This window comes from Hibiscus syriacus, unplaced genomic scaffold (assembly GCF_006381635.1).
Source record: "Hibiscus syriacus cultivar Baekdansim isolate YM2019G1 unplaced genomic scaffold, ASM638163v2 tig00110904_pilon, whole genome shotgun sequence".
Classification (NCBI taxonomy): domain Eukaryota; kingdom Viridiplantae; phylum Streptophyta; class Magnoliopsida; order Malvales; family Malvaceae; genus Hibiscus; species Hibiscus syriacus.
This window is the reverse complement of record NW_024062907.1, coordinates 1,102,786-1,126,087: the sequence shown is the minus strand read 5'-3', so window position 1 is coordinate 1,126,087 and position 23,302 is coordinate 1,102,786. Positions and strand designations below refer to the sequence as shown.

Here is a 23,302-nt window from a genome sequence, read left to right as displayed (position 1 = left end):
AAAGGATTAAATATGAGAGGTTTATAAGTGAAATTTTGGAAAAGAGTTAGTAATTGAAGTTGGAAGTTAAATTTGACTTGTCATCAGTCAGAATAAGAAATTCAAAGTATTAGAAATGAATTTAGAACATGTTGATTTATTGGTTTGATTCTTGAATTCAAGTATAATAGTTATTTATGGGATGTTCTGATGAAGTGAAATAAGTTAATTTGTGTAAGTATAGATAAGTCTTAAGGGTTAAATGGAGGTTAAGAAAGAAGAATTAAGTGAGTTTGGTAAGATTTTTGGATTGAAAAAGTGAATTCTAGGCATACGGTATCGGTACTACTTTATCCAGTATCGATACTTCAAGAGTAAAATAGCAATATTGGGTATAGGGGTATCGATACCATATGCATGAGTATCGATACCATAAGTTTGAATTTTATAAAGGCATTCATGGGGTATCAATATCTAGAAGGATAGTATCGGTACCAGTTTTGGAAATGAGAACTTCGAATGCAAAATGGGTATCGATACCCAAGCTTGGTATCGATACCACAGCTACGGAAGTATCGATACCCTACGTGGGGTACCGATATTACTCCAAGTAGAAATGGGATTAACCCTTTCTTTTGGTCTAAGAAATTAAGGATCGAATTATGATAACTGGAATGCTAATATGTATAAAATATGTATGATTGTGTAGATATCGATCGAGAGCAAAGTCGGGACAAGTCAACAAGTATTAGGCATCGAGAAAAGATAAGAGAACAATATTTACTAGTGAGGCCAGGTGAGTGCATAATAGTATTAATTATGATTTGATGGGAAATTAGACTTGGGATAAGTCTATTTCCTACATGTTGAAATACATGATTGCATGAGTAGTATAATGATTAGGATTGATATTGTGTGAGTATGGCTTGTATAGATGATATGTCATGTGGATATAAGAGGATAGAACAATAATTATATGTTATGAGATAAGTGAAGGTGTGCATATAATATATATATGGGTACATGAAATATATGAGAAAAGATATATGTGACATGCAAATTATATGGAAATGATCTATATGTAAGTGAACGATGTGACTATGTGATCACATGAAAATGTGATAATGAGTTATATGAAAGAACTATGATATTAAGTGCCTATGTGATATGAATATGTGAATATGGGAAATGATAAAAGATAATGCCCATGTTATGTGTCTTGAGAGCTAGAGGTATATTTGGCATGCTAAGAGTCGAGGGTTCTACGTGGTCCTTCGGGACATATTTGTAATCCTTTGGAACATATATGCGGTACTTCGGTACACTTATTTGGTCCATTGGAATATGTATATGGTTCTTAAGGGGTGGTCCTTCGAGACATATGTGTTATATGTGGTCCTTCGGGACATTTCTACGCGGTCCTTCGGGACAATTTCTATATACCCCTAGTGGGAATTATACGAGCTGTGGTGACAACATATGTGCACAACCTCTATGTACTCACATATCTTTAGTTCTCAAATGTGTACATAGGCTCATAAAGAGATAATATAAATAAACTTGATGATAATATGTGTGTCCCTTTATGAAATGATATATGTGTTATATAATGTGTATAAATGATAAGTACAAGATTATATGATAAAAGGAATTAATGATAATAATATGATAATGATAGGAACGAATTATATATGTGCATGTGTGGATTTGATAAATGAACGGATATATCCTTGTGTATGATATGATAGCAGTAATTGTGCATGCATGATTACAAGTTAGAGTTTCCATTATATTTGTATATGCCTCACTAAGTCATCGACTTAGCGTGTGAGTGTTTCACACGTAGGTTCCGGGAAGCAAGAAGAGAAGCTATGAGGAGAAAGACAGGTTAGCCACTCATTTACGAAGTTTAGATCAGAAAAGAATTTTGAACCATATGTACTTTGTTATATTAAATTTAGTTGGCATGTACTAAGAAAGTGGAGTTGAATATGCTCTTATATGTTTTGTGAAAACAATATATTTTAAATTAATGTAAAATATTCGTTTTCTTGAATTGTGGAGTTAAATTTTAACCAATTTGTTAAGAAAAACGTTATGAAAAGTCAATGTGACACCTTGGACTCGGATACGGGTTGGGGTGTTACATTTAATGGTATCATAGTTAAGGTTTAGCCGATTCTAGTCTTAAACCGGAGTTAAATGAGTTTCAAAATTTGTACATACCAACATAAAGTGAAAATTTCTGATCTGATAGTGTAAGGAGTGTGTTGTCTTGTTAATAGAATTAGTTTGTTACGTTATAATAGAAGTATGATAATGAGAGTTTCGAAATGAAGTAAGAGGTGATAGATCTGTTGGTGGTAACAATTCATCTTCCCTGACCAGGCAAGATGAAGAGCGGATACCTCATGAAGTGATTTGGATAATCAAAGATTGTTTTCAGAAAGTTAAAAATATGTTAGAATAACGTTAAAGGGTCTCCACTGTTCTAAAGTGGATAAGTTAGATAAAGAAGTTCATTTATTATGCGGATAAGTTGAAGTATAGTGAACATATGTTATCATGAGAATGATAGAAGATTTAGTGATGTGGTTATTAGTTTAGAAAAGTTCGATAATAAGGATTTCGGTGATAAGTTTATCAGAAATATGCAAACAGAGTTTATGAGTTTGAAACAGAGGAATCGTAATATGTATGGATAAGAGTGCAGTTTGATAAATTGATTAAATTGTAGTTAAGCTAATTTGAATGAAAATGATGTAGATATTGTTCGAAAGAGTTTAAGAATGAGTACATCAGTGATTAGTTTACAAGACAAAGGAAGTTGGAATGTTGAGTTTGAGCAAAGGAAATTGTATAGTGTATAAGAAAGGATGTGGATTTTATAAGTTAAGTAAATTATTGATGGGTTAATTCTGAATGAGAATAATGTATATAAATGGTTCGATGAAGGTTTACGTTCCAGATTGGAAGAACAAGTGTTGATTAACGAAGTTATGTGATAGTAAGTGTATTTGAGTTAAAGGATTAAAAGATGATTTTAGGGTAAATTAATCAAGTATGGCATGGATTTGGATACGGTTGTATATTTGATCATATGAATATGATGTAGTGAAGGAGATAAGGATTCTTATGTTTAAGGGAAGTTAGGGATTGATAGAAAAGTTTAAAGTGATAAAAATGGGTAATTAGATATAAGTATAAGTAATATGAAAATAGTATGAGAGTGTGAAAGAAAAGATATGACTGATGTTATAAGGATATTTTGATTTATGGAAAATAATGGAATAAGGAAATGAAAGGATGGAGTTTACAAAATCAGATATGACAAGGGTTATATGGAACTATAGATTATAAGTTAGATATAAAAATAAGAAAAGTGTGTAAGGTGATGTGGAAAGATTATTTGATTTCATAAAGTATATGCCTAACCATATTGGATGAAGATTTAAGGTTTTGTTTCTTATTCAAGTAGATGTAGTAAGAGAAATAAAGAATGATTTATATGTATTAAGGAAGTCTAAGAGGTAGTCAAGTGATGATGGAATAAAAGTTTAGTTATTATTACAAGGCAATTAGAGATTAATGAGGAAATTGATTGATTATGATTTTGAGTGATAAGAACTGATGTTACTGTCTACATGATAAGTGACATGATATGGATGGATAAGAGAAAAAATGTAGTTGAAGAATTGAAGTAATGAAAGTCAAGTTATTAATGATAACGTGAAAGATTAAATTGAGAAGGTAACATGAGGATATAAATAGGATATGCGTAGATAATATCTTCATCTATTAGTGCGGTGAAATTTTGAGGAAAAATTTTCTTAAAGGAGGGAAGATTTGTAACATCCCAAAAATTAGGGTTAGTGACTAAAATGGAAGTTTTAAAACTTTGAGGTCTAATTTTGAAAATTTTAAAAAGTACAGGGACTTATTTGGGAATATTTCGTCAAGGATTGTTTGTAAATATTAAATGCAGTAATGGGTAAATTGGTCTTTTTATAAGAAAGATTTTTATCTTTCTTTTATAGGGTATAAAACACATGGAAAGGAGGGAAAATAAAAAGAAAATTCTGGAGACTTGGTTGGCTTTCTTCCTCTTCTATTCCTGTGACTCCATTGGTAAGGTAAGAGGATCTCAAGTGAATATTTCCTTTCATTTTTAAGTTGGGTTTAGTTCTTGAGATGATAAGAAAGCTTAAGTGAAGCTTAAGGTAGCTTAAAACTCTAAGATGATTAAGTTCTAAAGGATTAAAGATGAGAGGTTTATAAGTGAAATCTTGGAAAAGAGTTAGTAATTGAAGTTGGAAGTTAAATTTGACTTGTCATCAGCCAATATAAGAAATTCAAAGTGTTAGAAACGAATTTAGAATATGTTGATTTATTGTCTTAATTCTTGAATTCAAGTATAATAATTATTTATAGGATGTTATGATGAGTTAAAGTGAAAAAAGTTAATTTTTGTAAGTATTGTTAAGTCTTAAGGGTTAAAAGGAGGTTAAGGAAGAAGAATTAAGTGAGTTTGGTAAGATTTTTGGGTTAAAGAAGTGAATTCTGGGCATGGTGTATCGGTACTACTTCATCCAGTACCAATACTTCAAGAGTAAAATAGCGATATTGGGTATAGGGGTATCAATACCGTATGCATAAGAATTGATACCATAAGTCTGAATTTAATAAAGGCATTCATGGGGTATCAATACCTAGAAGGATAGTATCGGTACCAGTTTTGAAAATGAGAACTTCAAATGCAAAATCGGTATCGATACCCAAGCTTGGTATCGATACCACAACTAGGGAAGTATCGATACCCTACGGGGGGTATCGATACTACTCCAAGTAGAAATGAGATTAAACCTTTCTTTTCATCTAAGAAATTAATGATCGAATTATGATAACTAGAACGTTGATATGTATATAATATGTATGATTGTGTAGATATCAATCGAGAGAAAAGTCGGGACAAGTCGACAAGTATTAAGCATCGAGAAAAGATAAGAGAACGATATTGACTAGTGAGGCCAGGTGAGTGCATAATAGTATTAAATATGATTTAATGGGAAATTAGACTTGTGATAAGTCTGTTTGCTACATGTTGAAATACATGATTGCATGAGTATAATAATGATTAGGATTGATATTGTGTGAGTATGACTTGTATGGATGATATGTCATGTGAATATAAGAGGACAACAATAATTATATGATATGAGATAAGTGAATGTATGCATATAATTTATATATGGTTACATGAGATATATAAGAAAAGGTATACGTGACATGTGAATTATATGGAAATGATATATGTGTAAGTGAACGATGTGATTATGTGATCATATGAAAATGTGATAATGAGTTATGTGAAAGAACTATGAGATTAAGTGCCTATGTGATATGAATACATGAATATGGGAAATGATAAAAGATAATGCCCATGTTATGTGTCCTAAGAGTTAGAGGTATAGTTGGCATGCCAAGAGTCGAGGGTTCTACGTGGTCCTTCGAGACATATATGTAATCCTTTGGAACATATATGCGGTACATTGGTACACTTATTTGGTCCATTGGAATATGTATATGGTTATTAAGGAGTGGTCATTCGGGACATATGTGTTATATGTGGTTCTTCGGGACATTTCTACGTGGTCCTTCGGGACAATTCCTATGTGCCACTAGTGGGAGTTATACGAGCTGTGGTGACAACATATGTGCACAACCTCTATGTACTCACATATCTTTATTTTTCACATGTGTACATGGGCTCATAAAGAGATAATATAAATAAACTTGATATGATAATATGTGTGTTCCTTTATGAAATGATATATATGTTATATGATATGTATAAATGATAAGTACATGATTATACGATAAAAGGAATTAATGATAATAATAATATGATAATGATAGGAACGAAGATAATTTATATATGTGCATATATGGATTTGATATATGAACGAATATATGCTTGTGTATGATATGATAGCAGTAATTGTTCATGCATGATTACAAATCAGAGTTTCCATTATATGTTTATATGCTTAACTAAGTCATCGACTTAACGTGTGAATGTTTCACACGTAGGTTCTGGGAAGAAGAAGAGAAGCTATGAGGAGCAAAATAGGTTAGCCACTCCTTTACGAAGTTTGGATCAGAAAAGAATTTTGAACCATATGTACTTTGTTATATTAAATTTAATTGGCATGTACTAAGAAAGTGGAGTTGAATATGCTCTAATATGTTTTGTAAAAACAATATATTTTAAATTAATGTAAAATATTCGTTTTCATGAATTGTGGAGTTAAATTTTAACCAATTTGCTAAGAAAACGTGTTGAAAAGTTAATGTGACACCTTGGACTCGGATACGGGTTGGGGGTGTTACATCCACCCTCTACCACTTCGTTATCATCACTTTATATTGTTAGTTCCTAGCTCCATATTCTTAGTGGGTCATAATTTGTCATCTCTATCAAGCCAACAAAGTCCACGTCACCACCACTACTTTTTTCCCATATTTCCTTTATTTCATTTAACCACAATATCCATCGCTATTCCTTAACCTTTCGAATGACAACCACTTCCCTTTCATTCCTATCATTTTCATTATTTCCATATCAGTTTCCTTCTTAAGTTTATAATTATGCAATTTCAGAGTACAAATCTTGCAAATCAGTTTCTTACTAAAATCACAATCGGGCAACAACATATACGACTCGGGTTACACAACCGATATTATATCAATTGATATCAGAGTGTAGACAATTCAATAAGAAGTTAATTTTTTCTTCCCCAAATTAGTACAAAAAAAAAAGAAAAAAATCGATGTCGACACCGTTTTCGCCTGGGCGGGGAAAAGACCGATACCAACTTGGGGGTTTTCTCTTTTGAAAAATGTTTCAAAATGTGAGGAGTATCCACCAATCATTTAAGGTGCGATTGGAACACCGTAAAAACTGGGTGATTTTAATAAAACATTTTATTTTTATCAAAATACTGAGTTTTGGGGTCTATAAAAATCCATAAATCAGGTTCGGGAGTCGGTTACGTGTGGGGAAGGATTAGCACCCCCACAAGCGCCCAAAAATTAGTTCCTAGTTAATTACCCTATATTTAAAATTGGAAAATTTGAGTTTGATCTTTATTTAATTTAAAAATCATTAAGGATGCAGAGTTTGAAAAGGGTATTTGTTTATTAAGACCGATAATATTCTCCCCGAGCGTAAATGTGGGAGATCAGCTGTTCTGCCTAATAACCGAACATTGCCTCATTTTTAGAAAACATGATGCGATTTTGAAAAGGATGTCGACTTACTTAGGGAATTACCAGTAGTCACCCCCTGAGCATGATTGCGAGAGATATACTATTAATTCCTTAATAAGTGACAGTGCCTTAGATTTATAAAAACAATGCGATCAAGCAAAATTTTATTTGTCCTAATTATACTAAAAATAAATTAAGGCTTTTTCTAACTTACGGTGACAAATTATGAAAATTAAAGAACATAGGGGCTTAAATATAAAAATGTAGGGTCTAATATTAATCCTATTTGATTTTAATCGATTATTGAGTCGAATAACCGAAATGGTCCCTCGAGCTTTTAAGCGAGAGCCACTTCGAATTATCCTCTAAATTAAGAGACTAATTTTAAATCTAAGTTAAAATCTAGGCTTTATTTAACCTATTTAATTATGTCAATATTAAGAGTCTAATCTAAGTTTAGGGACTAAAAAGGTCAAGGTCTAAAGTATCGAGTTCTAAAAATTTAAAAGTTTGGGACCTAAATTAATAATTTCTAAAGTTATGGGCTAATTAAAATATAATTATTACCTAAATTATTACACTAAAATTTTTAGAAAATATTAATTATTAATTAATTTTAGAATCGAACAATTGATTCGAGTAATCGGGCGTATAATGCAAAAACTGGACTCGAATTGCTCCCTAATTAAACTAAAGTTTCGTCCTAATTTCTAAGTTCAATTCGAGTGTTAATCTAATTTAAAACTAAATCTAAGAAATAAAACTATGAAATATTAAAACAATTAATAAACATAATAAAAATTATAAAAACAACAAATAAAAAATAAAAAACAATAAAAAACATAAAATAAAAATAAAAATAAAATATGAGGACCTAATTGCATTAATATAAAATTAGCAAGCTAAAAAGAACAAATTGAACATGCAATAGGAGCTAAATTAAAACAAAACAAAATAAAAGGGCTAAATCGAAATAAAATAAAAATGACTAAAATGAAAGAAAATAAAAGTTAGTAACTAAATCGGAAATAAACAGTGACCAAACCGCAAAAATTAAAATAACAGTAGCTAAATCAGAAATTAATAGTGACTAAATTAAAATAAATCAAAACAAAATAACAAAATTGTAATAAATTAGAAACGAAAGGTCCAGTGACCAAAATGTAAAAACACGGCAAAGTTTGGAGGACTGAAACATTGAATTTACCAAAAATTAAAGCATGCATGGAAGAAAGGTAAAATATCAATTTTGGTCCCTAAAGAGACCAAAATGCAAAAACACAACTAAGTTATAGGGATTTAAGACACAAATAAACCATTAATTTTTCCTATATATACCAACAAATGGGTTTTTATTTTTCATTTCAAACACAAAATGAAAAAAAAGAAAAAAATTGGAGAGTTCTCCCATTTCCTCTCGGTCGACCCACTGCCGGCTACCTTGCTGTCTTATCGCATTGTCGCCACCTCCGGTGACCGTTGGCCACCAAATTTTACAGAAAAGCTCCTCTCGACGTGGTGGTCACAGATCCAGGCTCGGTTTCTTGAAAATCGACCCCCAAAGTTGCAAAAAAGGCCGAGACCGCTCGACTTTCTCACCCTCCGACGACCACGAACTGACCCCCCGTTGACTCAGGTACACTCGACCTTCCTTTTTTTCGTATTTTTTACTGTAAAAAGACTGACATCTTTGGTATTAATTTAGAAAAAAAGCTTTTTTATTTCATTAATATTCTAAACAATACGCCTATTATTATCAGAAAAAACTAAAAAAGAACTGCTTGTTATTTGAGTGCTGAACCGAAAATGAAAAGAAAAAAATAAAATAAATAATCACTGCTCGAAAAGAAAAAAACTTGATAGTTTGTTTATTGTTTCTGGAAAACGGGGTTACAATATATATTTTTTAAATTTTTGAGATCCCTCTCATCTCTTTTACATTGTTTATCATTCGTGTTTTATACCCATTTTACAGAAAAATAACAATGATTCAAACTGTTTTTTTTACTTTTTTCTCTTCTGCAGGCGTGGAGATGATGGCGTGCACGAGATAGCTTGCATGCAAGGCTTTGGTCGGTATTGAGGCAGAGAATAGCTGCCTTTGATTGGGGATTGGGGCGGCAGTTGGGGTTTAGGTTTAGACATAGGATCCGGGTTACGGGTTAGGTTACTTTCTTGGGCTCCGGGTTGGGTTTGTTCGGGTCTGGTTTAGGGTTTAGTTGGGATTCGAGTCTGAAAAAATGGTGATTATAATCGAAAAAAGTTCAAAGCACAATTTTAAAGAGGGAGTGAGCAATTCTTTTCCTCTTTAAAAAAGAAAGAATTATATTATATCATTTTCTTATTTGCTAATCTTAAATTTCTTTACCTATTCTCACCATTTTCTCTTTTGTTCATCACAAAAATTCTACCAAGCCAAGTTTTTTCAGCCAAAGTCCACGAGACACCTTGTAAGCCTTGAGGGAGTTCCATTGGACTTGAAAAGGAAACAAGAGTGGTAAAATGTAAGAGTGCACATCAAGGGTAAAAGTTATCCCGAGTGAAACATGAGTGGAGTGATTTTTTTTCTTTGGAGTGTATTGGTGAGGCTTTTTGCTGGTGAAGTTTACTTTCATTTTTACTATTAATCAGGTCTCACAATTCTAGAGACAATTACCATTTTTCAGGAGAATGAGACACATCCAACTTGCAAATTCAAGCCATGACACGAGAGATGATAAGTTTGCTAAAAAAACATCTCGACCCAATCTCAAAGAAATTGGAGCGAATGATCAAAAGACCTTATTGTTCACAAATGCCTCCATCAAAGGTCAAAACACAACTAAAAATGAGAGACAAAACTCTATCCTTTCCTAGTTGTACACCCAATTAGAGTAGAAGATCCTACAAGGAGTATTCCAATTTCTGAGCTATAAGCAATGTCAGAAGTTCAACACGAAATGAGCCAAGAACCTTTGCATTTTTTAATCCAAAAAATCTAGATCGTCTTCAAGTGTGTTTTTACAGTTTTTTCAAACTAACACAATTGCAAGAACAACTAGAAAAAGAAAGTGTTTGCAAAAAAGAAAAAGAAACAAAAGTTGAAAAAAGACAATGAGAGTGAAGAAAAAGAATTTTGTGAAAAAGAGGGAAAAGAAGAGATTTTCAAAGAAAAAGAAAAAAGAGTGAAATTGAAAAGGAGATTTAAAAAGAGGAAAGAATTGAAAAAGTAGAATGTGAGGACATTCAAAAGAGGGATGATAAGGAATGTGAAACAAAAAACAACTTTTATCTAATTCTACTTTTTCTCCTATTATTTCTTTTGTCTTGCAAGATATTCCAAAAGATGAGATGAACCAAGGAACATGACTATTGGTGGGCCAAAAGATGTGTCACTTGAAGTTCCAAGTGATGTGCTCTTTGAAATTTCAATTGCAATGCCAATCTTGAAGAAAATTCAACAATCAACGCCCATTAAATATCCACCATGGTTTGATATTTCTGTTCATTTTATAAATAGCCTTTCATTTACTATTTTTGGTTTATGTTGATGTGCATGGAGTTATCTTACCAACCTATAAGGACAATTTTTTTCTCTTTTGGAGGAAGATAGTTCCATAAAAAAAACAAGGTCACTTTACAAACATATATTCTTCCCAATATTAGCCGATTCAAGAGTATGAAGCAAGAATGTCCACCTACTCAAGAGCCATCATATAGAAGGGCACAAAAATTAAAGGAGTTGGTGTAACCAACCTACTTGAAGGAGTTCAAAGAACATATGCCTATTCGGATGAACAACATGGAAGTGAGGTGCACAAGCGAGTAAAATTTAACCCCAAGAAATGGTGTTTGTTCAAAACAAGAATGAAGAAGTTTCCTGCTAAACCAAAGTCAATATTGTTTCCTTTTGTAGCAAGTATCGATTTGGGGACAAATCACTTCAAAAAGGGAAGGAATGATGTGATCTTAATCAGCCCCATCTTTCTTCTTGATCTGATCAAATCATTGAAGATCGCCAAGGTTGATTCTAAGGGAGTTCTACCTTACTTTATCCTCTACTTGCTCATTTATGCACTATATCTTATCATAAGTTTGGATTTGCCTCCTAGGATATGCTTATCATATGATATCATTCATTGCATGATTTTTACTTTTGCATGAATTTGCATGAGTTTTATTAGTTGCATGACATTAAATTGCATGAATAAATAAGCATGCTACTTCATTCAAACATGTAATTTAATTAGGTTCATTTAAACATGTAGTTTCTTTAAAGCAAGTTACTTCATTCAAGTGTGTTTGTCATTCAATAAAGCTAGTTTACTAGTTAAAATAGTTCATTCATTAAACTAGTACATTAATTAAATTGTCTTCATTAATGTTTTGCATGGCATGTTTATATTTGTTTAGCATGAACATTTTCTTGTTTTGTGTCTAGGTGCATGAGAGAGATGAACAGTCACAACACATGAAAGAATTTTAGTCAGTTTGTTTTCCATTTCTAGATTTGATAGAGACGTTTTTGGTTCCCGAAATCAATTGGAAATTATTCCTCTATCTCTTATCTTTCCAACGCCTTTTGAATAACCTCAATTCGATATCGGAAGCTTGAGATATGATCGATTTATCGAAGATGGTGCAAGCTGGAATTTTCATTACGAGAATTTTTTGCATGGATGATTGGTATCCGATCTATTGATTGGCTAATCTATATCGGATTTTGCAGAGGCTCATTATGGGGGCGACCCTCCTAGCCCAGTTTGCTCCATACGCAAAAGTCACGATTTGAACCCCTAACCTTATTTAAAAAATCTAGTGCCTCATCACACTAGACTAAATGATTGTTGGTCAAAAGAATTATTTCATTGTTATATTTAATTACCTTTAATATCATATTATATATTTGGCTTAACAATTGCCTTCTAAGCAGCTTCCTTAAGTCTAATATTAAAATCTGCCCTCATCACACCAGTCAGCAAATTTTTCAATTTCTAGCAATATTTGACATCATTAATTTCTGATATGCTCAATGTTCAAATAATTTGATTCCCCCCAGCAAAAAAAAAAAAAAAAAAAAAATCTGCAGCAGCCTTTCCTTTTTTGAAAATTAGACTTTCTTTTTTAAATTCTAGTCAGCGATTGTCCAGCAATATTGATGGAATAATATGATGGTAGAAGAAAATAATTCGTATAGAGTGTTGTAGAAATTATTATTTTTAAATAAAATGATATAAATAGTGCACGAGAAATATATTCATATCATTTGATATTTTTAGAAAGACGTCAGAAAGATATAACGTCTTTTCAAGATTGTATGCAGTGTGAAAGTCAACCTTATCAACATATTAATCTAAAAAATGTTGAGTTTTTTCGATATCTTTTCAAAAATGTCAAATAATTCAAATGTCTATTCCATACATTATTTAAATCATTTAATTGAAAAAATAATTTTTCTTTCATCACGTATGAGCAATTCTTTTTGTTCACTGCATTATGTAAAGAAAGTTACCGCGATTATCCTTCTCTTCAAGCAACATGTGACTTCGAAATTACAGTAAAATAGTTACCGATATGATTAAAACAAGGATATGGTTGACTGCAATTATATATAAAATGTTAGTTTCTTATTATATATAAAATGTTAGTTTCTTCAAGCAATTCATGTTAGTTTCTTATTTTTCTCTACCATTGATTAGAACATATTATATATAAAATGTTGGAATACAATACTAATTGAGAGACTCAGCCCAACGGTTTTGGCATGCCCCTAAAGGCATTGTGGGGTGTTGGTAAATTTTATTTTTGATTTTGATTAAGTTATTAGATAGAGAATTAGAGTTTATTTCATGAGATATTACATGGTGAACATGCCTATTTCATGAGATTGAGAATTAGAGTTTATGGATTTTGAAGGATTGATGAAAGATTATTATGTTTTAGATGTTGGAGATTAATTCTAAGACGCGTGTGATAATTAAAATGATGTGTAAAGCCTTGTAGTTGATTCAGCCATGCTAGGGTTTTAAGGAAAGATTGGATTTTGATGCAATTCGGTGTTGTGATGAATAGAATAGTATGGATTTGTTGTAAAGAAGTTGAATTCATGCTTGAAATTGGACAAGAAGTCTACCCTACAGAATATGAAGCATTCGACCATAGGGGAAAATTTGGGGGGGGGGGAATATTGAAAAATTTCCTATTGTCTAGAATTGATATTAGAAGTGTTTTATGTGATTTGGAGATCAATTTGGATCAATTTGGAAGCTTGAAATAGTAAAACGACTATTTAGCAAGTTTTGAGAGTTGTGGGACATTATTGCATAAATGTGCAAATTGAGGCGTTCAATGTTAATTTTTAATATGGAAATGCTGGAATTTTAAGTTACAAAGTTGATTGGAACCAAATTATAAATTTGGTAAATTTTCATGGTGGAATTCGAAAAGTCCTAAAAATTAGGGACTTGTTTGTAAGTTTGAAAATGTGTTAGTATTATTTTGAACAAGAAATTATAATGCTGGGAATTTTTATTAGTATGCTGATTTTTGAGTTTAAATATTGAGTTGGGATCAAATTGCAAGTTTATAAAGGTGGGTGATTGAATTCGAAACGTCTAAAAATGTTTAGGATGGAATGTGCAAGTTTTTAAATGTTAAAGTATTGATTTGAGTATTTTATTAAGGTGCTGAAAATTTTAGTAATTAATTTTAAATGATCATAATGGTGAAGGGTTATTATGATTTTAATGAAAAAGTTAAGGTGAATTCTAGAAAAAATTCATAATTAAATACTTGATTGTGCAATTGACAAAAGTTGAAGGGTTGATGACGGAAATAAATGTTTAAGAAATTAAATGAGTATTTTAGGAAAGTTGAAGTTATGATGAAATATGATTTAGTTTTATATCGATTTAAGTATCGATTTTTTATCGAATTTTATATTTAAGCTTAGATTATGTTAGTTCGATACTAACATATAGTTTGAATATTTTATGTTATTATATGATGTCGTCAGACCATGATAAATTTTGTGATCCAAGTAACTAGAAATGGAAGGAAAAAGTGCGGGATTGAGAAAATTATCGTGGAGAAGGTTCGATAGTGAGGCAAAGGTGAGTGCATATTTAAATTGTATTTATGTTATTGAACAAATATTGGCTTGCAATGAGCCAGTGACGGAGTTACTACGGTAAGAAATAACTCCTAAATATTATGTGATTTGCAATTAATGCATATATGTTCATTTGATAAGCTAAAAGAATTATGGAATAAGATAAGGATGTTTAAGGAAATCTGCCTAAAAATTATGATTTGAGCAGTAAATTTAGAAAGTCACCAAATATTATACTGACGTGATTAGAGGATGATCTCTATACCGTGGGATTTTTATATCAGTCTAGTTTCGTTTAAAACAAATGGCTACTGATTTTCAGGAGTATACAAAAAGATATGAATTTTTAACCGATGATAGGTCAGAAAACAAGGCAGTAGATTCTGCTTAAAACAATTTCTGTAAGTCAGCTTTGAAAATTTGCTATAAATTGTACAAGTTGAATTAGAAGAAGTAAATTATGTGGTTAGATTCTTATTTGAGTCTAGTTTTTAATAGGACAAAATGAAATAATTTTTACGTATGTAGATTAATATAGAATAATACTTCTTTGATGGTAGTGCAAACTGCCAAAATATGAAATTACGATAAATTATATAGTTGAAGCATTTGAAAGCAAAGGATTAAATCTAAAGCTTAGTGAAACTTATATTTTAACTTATAAATAAAGTTTAAAAGTGAATGCAAATTATTTATTTAATTATTTTGGTTTAGGATGACTTGTGATAAGTCAACCTTGTATTATTTAAAGTATGTTTTCTATTTTAAATATGGATTATTTCAATAATGTTGTATAAAGTTTAATGGATGGTTTAACGTATGAACTGCACATGTTCTATTTTGACGATGATGAAGTAAAATGATTCTGAATTTGAAATATTGATTATTAAATGAATAAGATATGATCATAAAGCTCATTGTATGTTGAATTGAAAGTCGTACGTGCAATTGGCATGCCATGAGGTGGAAAGATTCTGATTATGATTTGGTACATTTGTGTATATTATTTGTAGCATCGTTGGTGCAAATGATATGAATGCACTTAGAGCACATATTATGATTATGATGATAGCACCGTGAAGTGCTATTGTGCACATTGGTCAGTCTCACGTACCTTACATTCTCTTAAATATACATTGGGCTATAATAGTAAATGTGAAAGTTATGATAAGTATATGAAAGAAAAGAATATGGAAATGAATTGAAAGTTCTGATATATGTACGAATGAAAAGAATATGAATTGTTTATTTTTTTTTAATGTTGATTCACATGATTTTTTATAAAATCATGAGATGATGATTTTTCAGGTTTTTAAGAGGAAAACAACTTGAATAGTTCGGTTTTAAAGTTTTAAAGTTTTTGTTTAAATTACACCTTTATGTTTATAATACTTAACGAAATTTATGTTTCATCTCACTTTAGCTATGTTACTACCTCACTAAGTTTTACTTAGCACGTGATGATTTTCATGTTTAGGTTCAAATAGAAAAAGGGACATGAAGTGAGGAGCCTCTTCAGCATCTTTTCAGAAAATCATATCTAATATCATAATCAGTAAGACATCTTACCTTTGACTTATTAGTGGCATGTATATTATATTTATACATTGTTTTATTGGTTTTGTTTTTAAATGGTCTGTAATAGTAAACTAGGACCATTTATTTTGGTTAGTTTAGTTTTATCCATATTTATGAATGGCTAGTATATATATATATATATATATATATATATATATATTCATGTTTTTAAACAGTTTCCTAATTAAGCAGTGTTTAGGCAATTATATATATATATATATATTATGAAACAATAATAAACTGCCTAATTACTACCTATAATTGTATTTATTTTGAAAGTTCGAATATTATTTTATGATTTTACACAATTATTGAAATAGTGTTAAAGTTATAAAGGAAGGTTTTAAATTGAAACAAATTTTAAGCGTCTATGATCAATGAATGCATGTAATGTTGATGTAAAATATTTAACTCGTATTTTAAGATGTATACGAGTTATGGGTGTTATATAATTTTTATATTTTGGATGAATATTGGGAGTCGTCGTCAAGTTCAACCCATTCCCCTGAATTCTCACATAGTTGCTTCCGTTTCCACTTTCTCCGAATGCCATTGAAATCGCTTGATCAACCTATAAAATGAGTATATAAATGGTAGTATTTGTTAATTTTGTTCATGGAAGCTTTAGCTTTCTTTTGATTAACATGTTTTGGATTTTGTGTATTTATTGAGCTTGATTTTGGTACTTACAATGTTAAAAGCACCTTCACCGGCAATTCTAAGAAACTTTGTTCATGTCGGAGTAAGAGTAATGTCACCGGAATAGAAACCAGACTCTCCGTTCCCCAAAGACAACACCAGGATATCCTTTACTCCGTTACAAAACGGGAATTCTTGCTTATTATTCAGCACGTGTGTTATCGTCGTCCCCGTCGGGTTGTTCTTAGCTACTCCGCCTTCCACCGCTAGGATCTTCGATCTCTCATCGACCGATCTCACTTCCACCTCACCCACCACCGTAGGATCAGCCAACGTCATGTAGCACATGTCTTTCATCTTGAAATCATAGCAGTCTATTTCTAATGCATCAGCGCAGGAAAACAAGAACGACATTTTGGAACAAAGATCGTAGCAGGGTATCAAAATCAGCTTCAGATTATCCTTCGAAGGTTCTACCCAACAGTTTCTTCACCCCAGATGGATGGAAAAGTCAACGGAATAGCCCTTGAGAAGAGGAGGGAAACAATTTCTGACGATTTTTCACGAAGAAATGAAGAGCTTGGTCGGCAGAAAAAGGGGGCGCCATTTTCAGCCCGAGTGAACAGCAGCAAGAATATGTATATATATATAAATTATGTAGTCTATTTTGAAGAAACTAATAAATTGGCCTAACGTTTGGTCTCTTTTCTTCTTAATTAAGATACTAGGGTTCGATTCTTTTGCCCTTTTGTTCTTTAATTTTCTTTCCACTAGAGGGTGACACTTGTCACCCTCTTTTTGGTAGAAAATAAATATATTAAATTAATATAATAAATAAATTTAATCATTAAATAGAATGGTGACACATGGCACCATCTCATTAAAAGATTAATTTTATTTTAATTTATTAAAGTTATGACCAAATTGATAGAATACATATGTAATTATACCAATTTTACTAACTGTCATGTCATCACTTTCATTAATTGCTAACGTCAAGTAGCCTAATTCAATGCATTTAAATAATTGGGTGACCCGATTGATAAAAATTCAAAAATGGTGGTCAAAATGAAAAGGGGTTGTAGTTGGGTGGCATTGGTATAGTTTACCCTTAAAATTATGACCAAACTGAAAGAATGTATAAATATCGAGGACCAAATGTGAAATTATACCAATTTTATTAACTGACATGTCATCACTTCTGTTAAATGTTAACGACTAGTGGTCTGATTGAATGCATTTAAATAGTTAAATGGTCTGATTGACAAGAATTCAAAAATGGTGATCAAAATCAAATGGTGTTATAGTTGGGTGGTCTCTGGTATAGTTTACCCATATTTTTAATACTTTTGTCATGCCCCCAGAACCTTCAAGCCCAAACTGTCGTAATATTAGAGTTAAGGTCAGACGGTTCGTGCGGGCTTAGACACTCTTTGACACTTCTTGGTCTTCTCTACGACTAAGTAAGCCTTACCCAAGCGTAGTGAGCATGCAAACTCAACAAAGTTGGAACCAAGCTCTCAAAGCTTCTAGGATGTGGAAGCTTTAACACCAATGTGGCTACTCGAAGCCACCAAGGTTGGACTATGGTGTGGAAGTGTAAACACAAGCATGGCTACTCCAAGCTACCAAGAGAGGCAACAAGCACCAAGAGAATAAAGAACAAAGAACAAAGAACAAAGGAACTAGAGTAAATGCCTCAGAGTTTTATTACTCTCTCCCAAGAGAATGGAGGAATGGATGAATAGATAGATGAATGGATACAAATGAGGACGAGAGGCTCTTTATTTATAGTTGAGCTCACTCTCAATCAATGGCCTAGATTGATTTACATCAACGAATAAGATCTACCCATTAATACAAAATCCCCAAAATCAAGGAAACCCAACCCAATTTTATCTAATTACATCAATTAGTAGGATTCTTTCCTTGGATATGTGTTCACACTGGATATGGTAAGATTCCCCTAAAATATCTTTATGATTTGTTGTCTCTTACCATATTTATCGAGTTCCTGTGATCATCTTCGGCTATGATGCCACTTTCCTTTTTTGGACGACCAATGTGAACGGGCTCCATAGCATTCTCCAAGTAATGGGCCAAGTCTGGTGGCCTTGGAAAGTCTACATTCTTCATAGAACCTCTTTAACAGACACTTTCACCAATGTCCCAGACCTAAGTATCACGGCCCGTGACATTCTCCCCTACCGAATCTAGCGACGCCCTCGTTGCTTCACTCGAAGATCCTGGGAAACATCACCTTGGACTCTTCTCAATACCTTAGCTTGTTGTGGTCCTCCCATACGAACTGTTTTCCTTAGCTTCTGCTGCATACAACTTCACGATCCATCATACCATACTTTATATCAACTTGGTTACCTTTCGATGCCTCCACTTGCTCACGTCATCCCCCATAAGGACTCGACCTCCCCATAAAGTTTGTGCTCTCTTCGACTCTTGTTGCCAAGTAATGAAATGGGCTAACATGCCCACAAGTACATCTCTTTCGTAAAAACCCTTTCCTACAAGTCTTGATTTGTCTCGTCTTGGACTCTTTGGCCATACGGCAAAGTCTTGGATCCCCTCCAAACTTTGTTTCCTCTGCGCTAAACATTAGGTCTTACTTGACCTACGCTCAATAAAGATAGCAAATCAAACTCAAAAGAACACTAGAAACATGTTGAGATGTACCTTCCCCTTTGATTTCATGGAATTTACTCAAAAATGTGCCTATCCTGCTTACTCCATGAAGTCTGACACTCCTCACATTGAACCCTTTTCACTGGAGTTCTTTGCGTCACCATGCATCGACACTCTCTGATGAGTGTTTAGAATCGTCAATATTTTCTCGTTATTTTTTCATTTTTGTGGATTTATTGCTACTGATTTGGTTATGTTATGTCTATTTTCGTGTAGGTCCTTACTTTCCAGAATTAGTGACAAAACGAGCGTATTCTGCATTTTTTATTATTTGGTCACGACTGGAGACATGGGCACGACTCTGGGCATGACGCGGTCTGACGTGGCAGTTTCTAGAAGGTCCAGTCAGCGGCTGTTTCTAGAAGACCTCCTCAGTATGCTTTCTGGAAGATGGACGAGCATAGTTGCATTAGGAGACTAGTTTAAAGTTTGAATTTAGAAAAAAAAAATTATCTTTAGGATTATTTTATTTTATTTTCTTTATTTATCCTTAGGCTTTGAGAGGCTATAAATATTCTCTCGGGGTAAGCCTAAACTCACAACTCAAATTACAATCTTATTTTCTCTCTAGTTTTATTAAATCTTTCTCTTTTTACTTTTCAAGTTTTCATTTTTTTCTTTTATTTTCAATCTTTTTTTTAATATGCTAAGTATGACTTTTGTCATGCTTAGCTAATTTTTTCATAACCCGAGAGCTGAAGCAATGACTCAATTCCAACGGGAGAATTGAAACAGACCCTTAATATCTTAGAAATATCTCTCTCAATCTCTGCGCTTATTTTTCAAAATCAAAATGATTTTCAAAATCAAAAATTGAATTTGGTCTAGATTGTTGTTGCGATTAAACGTGTGGGAGGAAGATTCGGCTTATAGAAAGCACATTCGACTTCCTAGGAACACACTTGGTGAGATAGCTTCGTCAAGAGGGATTTAGATCGGAATTGACGGTTATAGAAGCAACAATCTGAGTCGGTCGCCACGAACTTAAACGCTAATTGATCTACAACAATTGATGTTGATAGAATCAATTTCCGAAGCCGGAATCAAAGATTGCCTTGGGTATTCGGTATACAAAATAGAGTCATGGGGATTGCCCTTGTAGACAAAGTAGCCGACTTGAATCCCAAAGGGAAAATCTAATTCGATGATCTAAAGGAAATTGAGTCAAAGAGAAGCTTGAGGCTGTTTTACCATATATATTTTTCGACTTTAAAATCCTTTCTTTATTTATTTTTACTTCAAATTGCCTTATTTAATATTTAAAAAATCTTTTTACCAAAACCCCCCTTGTCACTACATTCACGCATGGCTTAAACAAACCAAACATAAATTTATAATTTTTCAAGCCCCTGTGGAATTGACCCTTACTTCTCTTTACTATGTATTTTTTTCATTTATCAATCGAGAATGAGGAATTTATTTTGACATAAAAAACGACAGTTGTTAAATTGGCACCATTGCCAGGGATTTCGCCAAAGTTACTATTTTTTTATTTACTTTTGATTTATGACCAGGACTAATCCGGGCGCATTAGTGGAGTACGACCCGAAGATCGAAGCTAAAGCTAGGAGACTCCACGCACAGACGTTTCGGGAAAGAAAGAGACAATAATCAAATCCAGAAGAAGAATCAAATTCAGGTGAATCCGTTAATACAATTTGATGGTCGATCATACTATCCGGGAGTTAGCTGTAGCACCTACTGAACAAGGGCCTTTGAGCATTGATTTTCCTCAAGGCGAAACTCCATACCAGTTGAAAATTGGCCTTATTCATCTCCTTCCTACATTCCGCGGATTTCCAAACGATAATCCACACAAACATCTCAAGGAATTTCACATGGTCTGCTCCAGCATGAGACCACAGGAAGTAACCGAGGACCAAATCAAAGTTAGAGCTTTTCCTTTTTCCCTAGCCGATTCGCCTAAATAGTGGTTATTTTATCTCCCCCTAATTATATTACTGTATGGGCTCAAATGACTCATCTTTTTCTTGACAGGTTTTTCCCTGCAGCAAAAGTAAGTGAACTATGAAGGAGAATACTTGGGATCAAGCAGCTAGAAGGAGAGTCGCTCTACGATTACTGTAGCGGTTTAAAAAGTTATGCTCTAGTTGCTCACAACATGGGTTAACTAAACAAACACTCCTTCAATACTTTTATGAAGGGTTATCTCCCCTGGAAATGAAGATAATCGATGCTGCCAGCGGTTGAGCCTTGGTGAACATGACTCCTATTGAGGCTAAGGACTTAATTTCCACAATGGCTGCAAATTCCCAATAATTCCGCACAAATAATGAACCTCTTCGAAGGGTTCATGAGATAAGTTCATCTTCGTTAGAAAATAAAATAGATAAGTTAATTGAAGTCGTCAACTCTCTTGTTGCAGGAAAGACAGGACCAACCATAACATGTGGAATATGCGCATTACCTGACATCCAATAGACAATTATCCACTGATTCAAGATAACGCAGCAGCTCAAGTCAATCCAGTCGGGAACTTTTGGGACCTACTCAAAGAGCCTATAATCCCTACGGTAATACATACAACCCAGGATGGAGGTATCATCCGAACTTCAGTTATGCTCAAAACTCAAGACCAAATCAAGATTATCAAACGAGACAACCTCCACCTCCACAATAGCCGCAGAAGACATCATTAGAGTCGATTGTCGAGAGGTTAGCACTTTTCCAGGAAAAATTCTAGATTCGTACTGAAGCCCATCTACAAGAAATGGACAAGTAAATGAGCCAACTGGCTCAAACTATACGCCGCTTAGAATCACAAGGTAAGCTTTCGTCTCAAACTGATGTAAACCCGAGGGAGAATATCAGTGCCATCACTCTTCAGAGTGGTACAGTAGTGGCACCACATGTTCCATCAGACGAAGCAATCCAAAAAGAGAAGAAGACTGATGATTCAGGATCCCATAAAGAGAATGACAAAGAACAAATGGATGATCCGACGCCATCTCCTTATGACGTGCCATCACCTTTTCCATCGAGTTAGTTAAAAAGGATAAAAAACTAAGGAAAAGGAAATATTAGACGTACTTCGGAAGGTGGAAGTTAACATACCTCTCTTTGAGGTTAACTGAAAAGTTCTAAGGTATGCACGGTTTCTGAAGGATCTATATATGACAAAAAAAAAGCTTATCGGGGTCGAGAAAGTGAATTTAGAAGAGCACATCTCAACCGTTTTCCAACGAAAGTTACCACCTAAACTAAAAGACCAAGGTATGTTCGCAATACCCTGTAAAATTGGTAATGTTGAGATAAAACGAGCCATGTGCGATCTTGACGCATCAATTAATGTAATGCCTCTATCTGTTTATAAAATGATTACTAACGATCCTTTGAAGGATACAAAGATCTCAATACGGCTTGCCGACAGACTGGTCATTTATCCGGAAGGACTCTTAGAGAATGTATTAGTAGAGGTAAACGACTTGATATTTCCCGCCGATTTTTATATAATCGACATGGAGAATGATTGCACAAGCACATCCTCTGATATCATGCTGGGGTGCCCTTTTCTAAGTATTGCACACACGAAAATTGACATGAGAAGTAGAATTTTAACTATGGAATTTGATAGTGAGATCGTTAAATTTGACGTATATAAGGCAATGAGATATCTTGATAAAGTGGAAAGTCTAAATTATATCGATTTAATTGATCCTTTGGCTGATGAATTTTTAAGTACTAATTTTTCCTTTGATCTATGCAGGGAGCTAGAATATCATGATGAGAACGTGTATTCTAATCATACTAAATTGAATTTGATTTCTTCTAAGCCTAAAGTCTTACCCTCTGTTTTGCAGGCACCCGAAGTTGAACTAAAACTGTTGTCGAATCACTTGAAATACGCCTACCTCAGAGCAAATAACACTCTACAGTAATCATATCGAAAGAATTATCCAAGGAGGAGGAAAAGGACTTAATCACGGTTTTACGGCAACACAAGGAGGCTATAGGATAGACCATCGTCGATATCAAAGGGCTAAGTCCATCTAATTTTATGCATAAAATTAAAACCAAAAATGCGCA

The 23,302-nt window shown here is 33.1% G+C and overlaps 1 pseudogene; it reads right to left on the bottom strand.

Annotated features, from left to right (window-relative positions):
• Positions 1–16,242: 16,242 nt before the first annotated feature.
• LOC120146246 lies at positions 16,243–18,691 on the bottom strand (annotated as a pseudogene).
• Between the last annotated feature and the right edge of the window lie 4,611 nt (positions 18,692–23,302).